General features: G+C 44.6%; 1 protein-coding gene across 2 annotated transcripts in view; it reads left to right on the top strand.

Annotated features, from left to right (window-relative positions):
- The first annotated feature begins 323 nt into the window (after nucleotides 1-323).
- LOC137434426 (pyruvate kinase PKM) overlaps nucleotides 324-14188 on the top strand; it is a 47464-nt gene continuing 33599 nt past the window's right edge. Inside the window, exon 1 of one of the 2 annotated variants that reach the window (XM_078785522.1) lies at nucleotides 324-506. The gene's annotated coding sequence lies outside the window, so the exon portion shown is untranslated. Of the gene's footprint in view, nucleotides 507-702; nucleotides 998-14188 lie in introns of those variants that run through there. The other variant, XM_068127404.2, reaches the window with a different exon arrangement.

The raw sequence follows: 14188 nt of genomic DNA on the forward strand, positions 1-14188 counted from the left end.
AAATAAATCAAAATCGAATCGACGTTCTACTGAACGTGAACGGAAACCTCGATCATTAAATGATTAATTCACATTTTACACAATTAATGAATCTTCCTGGGTGTCATTTCGGCTTCTCTTTCATTTACTGATGAACTTTCACTTTGGAATCCAGGTAACCTCATCCTCTATGCCGATGGTCTCCGTTGGTATCTCGGTTTCCCTCGATACACGTTTCGGTTCCCTAGTGACGTCGCCATCCAGACTTCCCTGCGAGCGCCGCCTTGTGGCGATTTGGCGGCAGTTTGTCGCATTGCGTATGTCGGTGCGAGTCGGTGTGCCATTGCCACTCCGGTGGGACTGGGAGGGGTTGACGTCGGTTTTGTATGTCAGTGCTCCATCCACACCGCAGGCCGCAAGGCATATTAGTAATGGCTCATTCGTTTAGATTTATGCAAGGAACTGACAAAGCTATTCACTCAAAAGTAATCAGAAGCCGGACTTACGGAATGATGAACGTCACTGAGGTAACCACCGTGTTATACTGTAATCGAAACGAATGACGTATTACATGGACGACGGGAATGACGTCAGAACGCGCAATTGTGCGTTACCACCACAATAATACTCCATACGCGATGTCTGTTGTAGTTGTCCTCGTAGAAATCATTATTTACACGAATGCTTATATTGAGTAGGGGGATTATACACTGACTGGGCGCTGTGCGAACCTTCTGCATCCCACGGAGCGCGTGCCGGGCTGTCAAAGCCGTTCTCGGCAGAAATTCAAACGAGCGAGCCCCGGCCGTGGGGTCTCTGGGATGCGCCATGAGTGCGCATCGCGATGGCTCAGGGAAAGGTCACGCTCTAAGAATACGCCCAGGGGGAGGCAGTATCGAATGTATATGTAATTGGCACAGCAGCGCGTGTGTTTATTTATATCTACATAAAGGTAGAAACGCGACGGGTCGCGGGGTCTCATTGCCTGGCGTGTTCTGTCGCTGCTGCAGCAAGGAAGGTGAGAGCGGCTTTAGTCAGAGATGGCTGGGATTGAAACGGGACATCAGGGTTTGTGATTGGAAAAATAACTAAATTCAACGTGGAAGGCGCGCCGTTTGTAATCCTCGCATAATATATATTTTCAGCGGATTCTGAGCTGTTGCTATGGTTGTATCTAATGGGGATAGTCACCTAAGGGACACCAGTGTATAACCTTCTGTGAAAGGTAACGAACATTCTAATTGTGACCTGAGCAATGTTGTTACCTGGCCGTCGATCCGTCATGGACTCATGGTTATGGTGTGCTAGTCCCAACTCGCCGGTTGGACCTGGTAGCTGAGATCAAGGCAGGGCAGGAATTGGTAATCTGTTCAGGTTGCCCATGTTACCTTTCGTCGTCTTCATTGAGAGATACCAAGGGCAGACTGGGCCACTGGTTGGTCGGTGGGCTGCCGCCAAACACCTTTTGGGCTTAGGAATGACTGGTCTCATGATCTGATCCACACATTAACGAGAGGTCATGTCATCACCTTCATGGCTTAGGAATGACTGGTCTCATGATCTGATCGACACATTAACGAGAGGTCATGTCATCACCTTCATGGCTTAGGAATGACTGGTCTCATGATCTGATCGACACATTAACGAGAGGTCATGTCATCACCTTTTGGGCTTAGGAATGACTGCTCTCATGATCTGATCGACACATTAACGAGAGGTCATGTCATCACCTTCATGGCTTCGGAATGACTGGTCTCATGATCTGATCGACACATTAACGAGAGGTCATGTCATCACCTTTTGGGCTTAGGAATGACTGGTCTCATGATCTGATCGACACATTAACGAGAGGTCATGTCATCACCTTTTGGGCTTAGGAATGACTGGTCTCATGATCTGATCGACACATTAACGAGAGGTCATGCCATCACCTTCATGGCTTAGGAATGACTGGTCTCATGATCTGATCGACACATTAACGAGAGGTCATGTCATCACCTTCATGGCTTAGGAATGACTGGTCTCATGATCAGATCGACACATTAACGAGAGGTCATGTCATCACCTTCATGGCTTAGGAATGACTGGTCTCATGATCTGATCGACACATTAACGAGAGGTCATGTCATCACCTTTTGGGCTTAGGAATGACTGGTCTCATGATCTGATCGACACATTAATGAGAGGTCATGTCATCACCTTCATGGCTTAGGAATGACTGGTCTCATGATCTGATCGACACATTAACGACAGGTCATGTCATCACCTTTTGGGCTTAGGAATGACTGGTCTCATGATCTGATCGACACATTAACGAGAGGTCATGTCATCACCTTCATGGCTTAGGAATGACTGGTCTCATGATCTGATCGACACATTAACGAGAGGTCATGTCATCACCTTCATGGCTTAGGAATGACTGGTCTCATGATCTGATCGACACATTAACGACAGGTCATGTCATCACCTTTTGGGCTTAGGAATGACTGGTCTCATGATCTGATCGACACATTAACGAGAGGTCATGTCATCACCTTCATGGCTTAGGAATGACTGGTCTCATGATCTGATCGACACATTAACGAGAGGTCATGTCATCACCTTCATGGCTTAGGAATGACTGGTCTCATGATCTGATCGACACATTAACGAGAGGTCATGTCATCACCTTTTGGGCTTAGGAATGACTGGTCTCATGATCTGATCGACACATTAACGAGAGGTCATGTCATCACCTTCATGGCTTAGGAATGACTAGTGTCATGATCTGATCGACACATTAACGAGAGGTCATGTCATCACCTTCATGGCTTAGGAATGACTAGTCTCATGATCTGGACCGAATTTCCACGAGGTGAATAGCTTTCTGGAAGAAGCACTTGAACCCATCAGTGAGAAGGTGATACTTTTTGATTCTTCCACCACACCAAGCCAGATAAAGACTGAACTAATCGATTTCTCGGGGAAGTGGGACTCACCTAAAGGTAATGTGTCGGCCAGGTACGTAGTGCATCCCCCCTTGTGATGAAGATCGAATGGAACTGGAGATACTTGCACAGATTGTCATCAAAATTCCTGCGAAGTCCGCGCTCATAGTCTTGGTAGTGTGTTTGGAGTTCTTATCGGATATGTGGACAGTTTGCCAAAATCTCTTTCCTGCAGTCCTGGGAGAATTCCATCGAAACTTGCTTCTCGTCCCTCAGTTTCCATATTGCTAAATCACAATCCATTATAGCAAGGAAGTAATATCTTTGTCCATAGAATCTTGTTCCCAGTTCAAAGTCATTCCCTCTTCGCTGACAGGCCATGTTTTGATCTCAGTGATTCTGTCCTTTTCTGTCTGGCCATTTTTGGTTCAGATTTTCATTCATCAATTTATTTTATAGTGACTAGTGGGTCCGTTGGTCCATTGGACCAAATTTTTATTGGTCTTCACCGCCTTGAAGCATAACTGCCTACCAGACTCTCGGGTCATTTGGGTGCTCGGAGTCTTTTGGGTCTTTGGGAACTTTTGGGTCGTCGGAGACTTTTGGGTCTTTTGGATCCTCAGGGACTTTTGGGTCATCTGGGTCCTCTGGGTCCTCTGGGTCCTCTGGGTCTTTGGTGTCTTAAATATCTTAGGGGTCTTCAAAGGTCGAATGGGTTTGTCTCAGCAGTCTAAAGAGTTAAAAGGTACATTTCAATAGTACGTAATTAATAGATGTATGTAATGAATAGACACAAAAAGTATGCCTCACATGCACACACATAACTCATCCATTCATAGTAGAGCAAGGAAGTCTTTTCCATTCCAACCTTTAGGGCTTCAGTCAATGCTATATATCAATTAATTTTCTATTGAACAATTACTCTTTTCCGACAATATCAGTATTTTTTTCTATTACTCCAGCATGCTACATGTCCATTTTCTGATGTATTATCATTACCTCCGCCACCAAATGTGGATGAAGGTAATGTTTTTACCCCTGTCTGTCCGTTTGTTTGTGAACAAGATATCTCAAAAATTTGTGGACAGATTCGGACGAAATTTGGCAGTGATGCAGCGTATTGCAGCAGTGATGCAGCAGTGATGCAGTGATGCAGTGATGCAGTGATGCAGCAAGGACAAAATTATTAGATTTTGGTGAAGATCCGGATTCGGATTTGGCTACTATAATTTTAAAGTGATTCTTCACCATTGGGAGGTCGGGCCAAAAACGATGCATAGCAGGAGATCTCAAAAAGTTGTGCACGGATTTGGACGAAACTTGGTGGACCAGTTGGGTGTCTGACAAGGACTAATCGATTCGATTTTGGTGAAGATCTGAATGTGGATTCGGATATGAGAATTATTTAATTCTTTTAGTGAATCTTCACCATTGGGAGATCGGGCCAAAAACGATGCATAGCAGGATATCTCAAAAAGTTGTGGATGGATTTGGACGAAACTTGGTGGACCAGTTGGGTGTCTGACATGGACTAATCGATTCGATTTTGGTGAAGATCTGAATATGGATTCGGATATGAGAATTATTTAATTATTTTAGTGAATCTTCACCATTGGGAGATCGGGCCAAAAACGATGCATAGCAGGATATCTCAAAAAGTTGTGGATGGATTTGGACGAAACTTGGTGGACCAGCTGGGTGTCTGACAAGGACTAATCGATTCGATTTTGGTGAAGATCTGAATATGGATTCGGATATGAGAATTATTTAATTATTTTAGTGAATCTTCACCATTGGGAGATCGGGCCAAAAACGATGCATAGCAGGATATCTCAAAAAGTTGTGCACGGATTTGGACGAAACTTGGTGGACCAGTTGGGTGTCTGACGAGGACTAATCGATTCGATTTTGGTGAAGATCTGAATATGGATTCGGATATGAGAATTATTTAATTCTTTTAGTGAATCTTCACCATTGGGAGATCGGGCCAAAAACGATGCATAGCAGGATATCTCAAAAAGTTGTGGACGGATTTGGACGAAACTTGGTGGACAGGTTGTTTGTGTGACAAGGAAGAATCGATTCGATTTTGGTGAAGATCCGGATCCGGATCCAGCTAGTAGAATTTTAAAAGTGATTCTTCACCATTGCGTGGTCGTATGGCCAAGCAGGTGGAGGTATGCTCTCTACCGAGTGCCGTTCTAGTTTATTTTGTGCTGATGCTAAATCGTGTCTGGAATCAATCATCACGAATCGTAATGGTATTTCTTCAATGCTCATTCTGTATATTCTTGTTGATGTTATCACTTTCCCACTCCACTGTAGTCATTATTTAATGCGTTCATATAACCTATAACGAATGCCCCAAATGGTCTTAAATCATTCCTTCGGTGACAAAATCGCCCTGAGTAGACACAGAACTTATGGGTCAGAAATTGACGAAAATCGCCCGTTTTGCCTCCGAATCCTCCACCCATAGGCCCAAACATACCACACTCGTACTAGCTTTGGGCCTACGACGTTCGCGGCGTCAGGCCTGGCCTGTCGCGGCTCCCTACTCCGCGAGTGGTCTGCTCCCAGGTATTCGAGGGATAATCCGATGGTAAAATCTAGATGAGTCGCCCCTGAGGTAAGCCTGGTGTTAGTTTAACGGTTACGGTGGCTGGCTTAAGATCTCAGGTACGGTCTTGAGTTTGAGGCCCTGTCGTTCCGTTGAAATAACACCAGGTGGGTTGACTCAGCCTGTTATCCTTCCGAGGTCGACAAAATTAATCCAGATTACTGGTGACAGGGACACTGCATCAGTGGCACAGCTGCACTTCCAGAAAAATGATGCAACCAGCATCCACAGGTTCCGTACGAATAAGCAACCTCTGAGGATGGACCTGTTTAAGCGATGACGTACTCTGGCGTTGATGACCTCATTTTGCCTTTTGTGGACAAATTTTGCTGTTTGTTTGTTAAACGTCAGATTCTCGGGGTTTTTTTTTTATATGGAAGAGAACATCTACATATCACGGAAATAGGGAGGGGCTGATGAGGGTGGAAAACGCATCGATGTTTTTCAAAGGGATATTAGGACCAAAGAGGAAAAGGGTTGTTGGGGAAGAATAAGGAGTAACTCGGGTGAGGGTTGCAATGGAAAGAGGAATGGGCGGGGCATATGGAGAAAAGGAAGGGGGTGGGGGTGCGGTGGTTCAAGCATCCTCTCCTTTTTGCACATTAATTAATTGTAATTATTTTACGTTAAAGATGACCAGGTTTTGTTAATAAACAGAACTTGCAACATTCATATTTACTAGCCGAAACCCGTGGAAGATCAACGGAAGGGAGGATGTGGTGTATGGATAGAGTGTACCATTATGGATGGCATAGGGGATTTGCTTGTCCGAGTAAGAGTTAGGAAGAAAGATGAGAATGAAGAGTGCGTATATGAACAACGATCGCCGACACCGGCACAAATGCATGCTCTGGATTGTCCACTTAGTGGACGGCTTGCTTTCGCCTTCGCCTGGCCAATCAGCGGACGGCTTGCTTCGCCTTCGCCCAGCAGACGCCAATACGATGGCGTCGTAAGATGGCGTCGTATCGGCAGTTAATCGGATGCTTTTGGGCCCCAACGTCGGCGAATTCAGATTTTTCGAGTATGGCTGTACGTGATAAACAAAGAGCGCGGTTCGTAGATCGTAAATCCATTAGTGCCGTGGGCATCTGGTCACTGGGTGCAGCGTAAAAGGGATAACAAAGTCGAGTCCTTACGCTATTATTATATAGATGATCATAATTTTGCATTTATTGATAGCATATTGGTGTTGCCTTAATGGTAAACTATATTATTGAGGACAATGGGTTAACTGATTTGTTGTTATTGGTGACTAACAGGGGTTGCCCGGTACTGTTCTAATCGTGTTGCCATTTTGAAGAAATCTAGGTTTGTTTTTTTGATTTTCCGCCCCCGAAGGTGGTCGGAGGCATGATGTTTTCGGGTTGTCCGTCCGTATGGGCTAAACCTCGTTTTTCTCAGCAACCACATGTCCGATTGAGACAAAACTTTCAGGGTTGGAGTGACACCTATGCAGAATGTTTTTATGATAATTGTGACGTTATAGGTCACGTGATATGGCAGCCATCTTGGATTAAACGCAAATAATTAAAAAACTAGAACAATGCGACTGTGTTGCCAATATGCCTCCACATAGTCCCACAATGCGTAGGTGCCATCACTCTGCATATGTATGGGTAGGGGATCACGTTTGTGAAGTTTTGTGTTGATCAGATAAGGTTCGTTTTTCTATCTAAGATGGCTGCCAAACCACGTGACCTATGACATCATTTTCAAACTACATGCAACAGTGCTGTTAGATATTTGTAAAATTTCGCATCGATAGGGTGAGTGGTTTCAGAGATATAATTATTTAATATTTTCCTTCAATCTAATATGGCTGCCAAACCATGCGACCTATGATGTCATAAATTTAATATTTGAATACAAATGGATCATAGATCATGTGCATGCAATTTCAGATATTTAGGATAAGGAATTCGATTAAAACATTTTTGGCTGGTATACCACTTCACCTGTGATGTCATCATTATCATGATTTTGTTCCCCATTGGGAGTACTTGACAATGTGTCAAGTTTCAAATTTTTCAATTCAGCTGTTTCCGAGAAATAATTTTTTAATAATTTGATTTTAATCCAAGATGGCTGCCATACCACGTGATCTATGATGTCACAATTATCATAAAAACATTCTGCATGGGTGTCACTCATACCCTGAAAGTTTTGTCTCAATCGGACATATGGATGCTGAGTAAAACGAAGTTTAGCCCGTACGTACGGACGGACCGACGGACGGAAGGATGGACAGACGGATAACCCGAAAACATAATGCCTCCAGCCACTTTGTCGGCAGAGGCATAAATATTTATTGGAAACCGCTCAATGGAAAAATTGTTTTTTTCTTTCATGCACCCCCTTGGAGTTCCCGGAGTATGCGTGCAAAGTTTTGTGCCACTAGGTTTCATGATTTTGGAGTTATCGAAGAGACGCACTGACTGACATGCACTCTCTTTGATTATTATGGATAGTCTTGTGTCATCAAAAAGGCTTAAGTTTTCTGAGTTATTTGGCATTAGGGCTAGATGGTTATTATTTGGTATTTAGGAGGAAAGTTGTTTCATTTTAATTGAGAAGGATCAGATTTGTGTTTTCATTTTTCTTTGTTATATTATGGGAGTTGTAGGGGATTGTCAACCGATGGAGTTTTGGAGGGATTGCAATATGTATATGCACTGGGTGTCTCAATAACGTGGATATATACTTGAATTTTTCATTTAAAAATTAATTAAAAAGCTGAGCGATGGGCGATATTGAGTGTTACTAATTTCAAATAGATGGTGTTGGCATGTGCTGAAATGATTGCACGTCATCAGTCAGTTGTTACCCATAAGGCAGTGCAGAAAGACAAAATGACATAGTCTTCGATATACAGTGCATTCAGAAAGTATTCAGACCCCTTCACTTTTTCCACATTTTGTTATGTTGCAGCCTCATGCTGAAATCGTTTAAATTCATTTTTTCCCTCATCAATCTACACTCAATACCCCATAATGACAAAGAGAAAACAGGATTTTAGAAAGTTTTGCAAATTTATTAAAAAGAAAAAACTGAAATATCACATTTACATAAGTATTCAGACCCTTTGCTATGACACTTTAAATTTAGCTCAAGTGCCTCCCATTTCTCTTGATCATCTTCGAGATGTTTCTACACCTTGATTGGAGTCCACCTGTGATAAATTCAATTGATTGGACATGATTTGGAAAGGCACACACCTGTCTATATAAGGTCTCTCAGCTGACAATGCATATCAGAGCAAAAACCAAGCCCTGCGGTCGAAGGAACTGCCTGCAGAGCTCAGGACGGGATTGTGTCGAGGCACAGATCTGGGGAAGCCTACAAAAAAATTTCTGCTGCATTGAAGGTTCCCAAGAGCACAGTGGCCTCCATGATTCTTAAATGGAAGAAGTATGGAACAACCAAGACTCTTCCTAGAGCTGGCCGCCCGGCCAAACTGAGCAATCGGAGGAGAAGGGCCTTGGTAAGAGAGGTGACCAAGAACCCGATGGTCACTCTGGCTGAGCTCCAGAGATCCTGTGTGGAGATGGGAGAAACTTCCAGAGGGACAACCATCACTGCAACACTCCACCGATCTGGGCTTTATGGCAGAGTGGCCAGACAGCGACTTGTCCCTGGAATCCTTCACACACTACATGCTCCTATCCTGATTGACTGACTGGGAAGGCAATGGCCAAACCACCCAGCAAACTCTTTGCCAATGGACGATTTTGGCAACATCGATGCTATCTGTGGAGTATGAGGGAGGGAGGAGGTAGATGTTACACATATGCACCTGTCTCATTGATGTGGTAGCACCTTGTTGCCATATAAATATTTTGTATTATTACATAAACATTTCAGGGCACCTGCTTTGATATCATTTTAGACTTGATGCCACCTTAAAACGTTTGTGGTCCACAGAGATGAATATCACAAGGTGACAAATCTGAACTGTATGAGAGATTATTTAGCACTTTCCAATGCATATCCATTCGAGGAGTGACCACATTTGTTGTGTGGGGTGAGCATTATCATGGAGTAAAGTCATGCGATGAGATAGCATGCCTCTATTGTCTAAATATTGCCAGTATCACTTCATTGGGCTGGCAGGACACTGACAGCCTAGACCGAGAGGTACGAACGCTCACCTTGAATCTGTCTAGCCTGGATTCCAATCCTGACCCAGATGCAAATGTCATTGTGGTGGTTGGCAGGCAGGCTGATTCATCAATGTGTGTGCCATCCCTCGGATTGACATTAAACCGGGCATCCCGTCTGCCGACATTACCTGGTGGACATTAAAGATCCCATGGTGTCCTTCGTGAAGAGTATGCAAGCTACACTACATGACCAAAAGTATGCGGACACCCCTTATAATTAATGGATTCGGCTGTATCAGCCAAACCTCTTGCTGACAGGTATATATAATCAAGCACACAGCCATGCAATCTCCATAGACAAACATTGGCAGTAGAATGGGCTGTTCTGAAGAGCTCAGTGACTTTCAACGTGGCACCGTCATGGGATGCCACCTTTCCAACAAGTCAGTTCGTCAAATTTATGCTCTGATGGAGCTGCCCCGGTCAACTGTAAGTGCTGTTATTGTGAAGAGGAAACGTCTAGGAGCAACAACAGCAAAGCCGCGAAGTGGTAGGCCACCAAAGTTCACAGAACGAGACCGCCGAGTGCTGAATCACGTAGCGCGTAAAAATCGTCTGTCTTCGGTTGCAACACTCATGACCAAGTTCCAAACTGCCTCTGGAAGCAATGTCAGCACAACGACTGTTCGTCAGGAGCTTCATGAAATGGGTTTCCATGGCCGAGCAGCCGCACACAAGCCTAAGATCACCATGCGCAATGCCAAGCGTCGGGTGGAGTGGTGTAAAACTCGCCGCCATTGGACTCTGGAGCAGTGGAAACGCGTTCTCCGGAGTGATGAATCACGCTTCACCATCTGGCAGTCCAACGGACGAGTCTGGGTTTGGCGGATGCCAGGAGAACGCTACCTGCCCGAATGCATAGTGCCAACTGTAAAGTTTTATAGAGGTGGAATAATGGTCTGGGGCTGTTTTTCATTGTTCAGGCAAGGCCACTTATTTCCATGAAGGGAAATCTTAATGCTACAGCATACAATGACATTCTAAACGATTGTGTGCTTCCAAGTTTGTGGCAACAGTTTGGGGAAGGCCCTTTTCTGTTTCAGCATGACAATGCCCCCGTGCACAAAGTGAAGTCCGTACAGAAATGGTTTGTCGAGATCGGTGTGGAAGAACTTGACTGGCCTGCACAGAGCCCTGACCTCAACCCCATTGAACCCTTTTGGGATGAATTGGAATGCCGACTGCGAGCCAAGCCTAATCGCCCAACATCAGTGCCCGACCTCGCTAATGCTCTTGTGGCTGAATGGAAGCAAATTCCCGCAGCAATTTTCTAACATCTAGTGGAAAGCCTTCCCCGAAGAGTGGAGGCTGATATAGCAGCAAAGGGGGGGGGGGGGGGTGGACCAACTCCATATTAATGCCCATGCTTTTGGAATGAGATGTTCGATGTTCGGGTGTCCACATACTTTTGGTCATGAAGTGTATCTCCGGGACCCTGAACAAATTCCAAATTCCTGCTCTAACCTACAGAGGGCACTGTATGAGCGGCAAGCCACGCCCCCAGCAATGATGCAAACCAGTAGCCACGTGCTGCACACAGAATGTACTGTATGTAACAGGAACATTAAGTAAGCGATCACTGTTTGCACAATGCCAGGATAAGCAATAAGGCATCTATAACTTGCTTTGTTAACAATGAAAGTTTGGTTGGAAAGCACTCTCGGTTTGTCACTGAAGGTGGATGAAAGTTATGTTTTCACCGGTGTCTGTCTGTCTGTCTGTTTGTTTGTCTGTGAACAAGATATCTCAAAAAGTTGTGGACGGATTCGGACAAAATTTGGTGTGGAAGTTGTGGATGTGACAAGGACGAAATAATTACATTTTCGTGAAGATCCGGATCTTGATCTGGATCTGAGAATTTTAAAGTGATTCTTTACCATTGAGTGATATGGCCAAAAACGATATGTAGCATGATATCACAAAACGTTGTGGACGACTTATGACAAAATTTGGTGGATGAGTTGGGTAAGTGACAAGAACAAGCAGATTAGATTTTGTTTCAGGTCGGAATCCAGATACGGCCTATCAGTGGGATACAAAACGTAAACTGGTCAGCCTGGCGGAGGTTTGCGCTCTCCCGAGTTCCTTTCTATTTTGTGTTTGTGTCTTGTGTGTATACCTGTGAGTCTAGTATTTTAGTTTTTTGTAGCCAAGTCAAAGTCCATTCTGTCAGTAATTTCAGCATAATTCCACATTTACCTTTAAGTTCCTGGATACTAAGCGAGTGGTTTATGCCCCCAAAATGGTAGGACCTGCACGCACCCCTGCACTTCATACCCCCAATAGCTGGGGTATGAAGTTACTCCTGGGTCCTTTGCAACCGGATAAGTATATAAATAGAAGGAGCACTTCGATATCTCGTTACCCGCACTGCCGTTAACTTTGCTCGAAAAATTAATCCTTATAAGGTAGATATTGAGACTTGGTCATCATTGTTTGTGGCTGTCTTGTCTGGAAGGTAAACAAATCAAGGTGAAGTTGAAAAAACATATTTGTTTTAGCATGCAGTATGACGTCAATGTATTTCCATGCATGAGTAATATGAATAACTTAAGAATGAGTGTATCGTGACTCAATGAAACATTATTAACATTCAGTTGTTTTGTTCCCCCTGGCTTGCTCGGCCCATATGTTTTACACTTGCCAGGAGAGTAGCGGCCCGTAAGACCTGACCATCACCGCTCCAGTTTGGACACATCCAATGTTGGCCTTGCTCTCCGCTAGTAAACTTTTAAAGTTGACCTGAAAGTTAAACTAAAGTCTAATCGGTAACATCTTCACATCGTTATCTGAAAATATGCACCATGAGGCAGCAAATGCCACTTCATTGAGTTTCCCAGTCTGGTTTCAGAGGAGGCCTCAGTGGGGGGACCATATGGGCCTTGGAGGCCTCAATGGGGGGACCATATGGGCCTAGGAGGCCTCAATGAGGGGACCATATGGGCCTAGAAAGCCTCAATGGGCCTAGGAGGCCTCGAGGTCTTCTCCAGGACTGGATGTTATCCTGTGACGTAACGTGTTTCGGTAAATCGTGGATGAGAATTCTATTATGAAAGCAACATAGCAAGAAAAGCCTTTTCAGCATCCAGTATCTGCTGCACAAGGTGACTGGCACTCAGGTGAACCTCAAATCAAGGTGTTTCTTCATTGTCTGTTTGTGTTACCTACTCCCTACCAAGACTACGGTTTATAGTAGCCCCGAGATTCATATTAAAACTTCCAAGATTGTCCAAGTGTCTGGGGCTCTCAAATCCTTTAACTACATAGCATTCGATTAGGTAGGCCGAGATTGAATTTTGCTTTTAGTGATGACTCCCGAAATGGAAAAGGGCGTTCGTCCTCTGGCTCTGTGGGGAACGGACGGTGTGAAGAAGGAAAGGGGGGTAGTGGATGAGAATTGCCATCTGCAGGTGTCAAATCCATTTAGGTCCAATATCGGTGGCTTTGAGAAATGAAGTATGATCTTAAATCTTCGGGCAATCTGTCAAGTTGGATGGGATGTTCATAAACTAGTATCATGTATGGACTCCTATTGGGGAAAAGGCCATGTTACCAGGTCCGGTTGTGTAATCTTTTACAGCGTCCGCTTTTTGAGTCTGGGGGCTCTCAAATCATTCAATTTGGTGATCTATCCAAATGAACCACCTTTAGAGGCCATTTTTCCCCGCAGAGCAGGGGGTTGGCCTTTTTCGGGCACCTTGGTCCCCTTTTTGAAGCAATGTTTTACAGCCGGATGCCCTTCCTGGCGCCAACCCTGTTGGTCGCCCCTTGCGACACACAGGGAATTACCAGTGAGCTGGTACTCAATTTGCCGACCTCGGAAGGATGACAGGCTGAGTCAACCCCCCTGGTGTTAATTCAGCGATCGCCCGGGATTCGAACCCAGGATCCTAGGATCCCAAGCCAGCACCCTAAAGAATAAGGTCAGTCCCCAAAAGCTGCTCCAGCACATCATCCTCAAAAGGGACATCTTGAGATCGAATGCCATCAAGGGAATGGGCCTCTGAGTACCATTAGCCTTGCTATCCTTGCTTTTTGAATCTGACTGCTAATGGTACTCAGAGGCCCATTCCCTTGATGGCATTCGATCTCAAGATGTCCCTTTTGAGGATGATGTGCTGCGAGCAGCTTTTGGGGACTGACCTTATTCTTGATGAAAATGAATGACCACTCCGCTTCCCCTAGAGGCCTAGATAATCCTCTGTACTATTTTGAGATGACCCTTCTGTACCAAGGAAAAGTCTTTGGTCAATGTAACATGTCTTTCAATGCAGGAAAGTTCCGTGTTCTCAGTTTTTTCCGTCCACAAGGATTGGTCCTTTCAAACTTCCCCTTCTCCGACCCCAATACCCCAGTCGAGTTCCCTGACCAAATCCAGGAAGAGGTACAGCCCCTGGAGTTTGTCGAACACACAATCTGTCACAATCTGTTTTGGATGGATCACATTGCCAAAACTGGCTTATAAGACACGATGATACCTTGGTATTCTCCCCAGAGAA

This window comes from Myxine glutinosa, chromosome 10, assembly GCF_964187855.1.
Source record: "Myxine glutinosa chromosome 10, kmMyxGlut1.1, whole genome shotgun sequence".
Classification (NCBI taxonomy): domain Eukaryota; kingdom Metazoa; phylum Chordata; class Myxini; order Myxiniformes; family Myxinidae; genus Myxine; species Myxine glutinosa.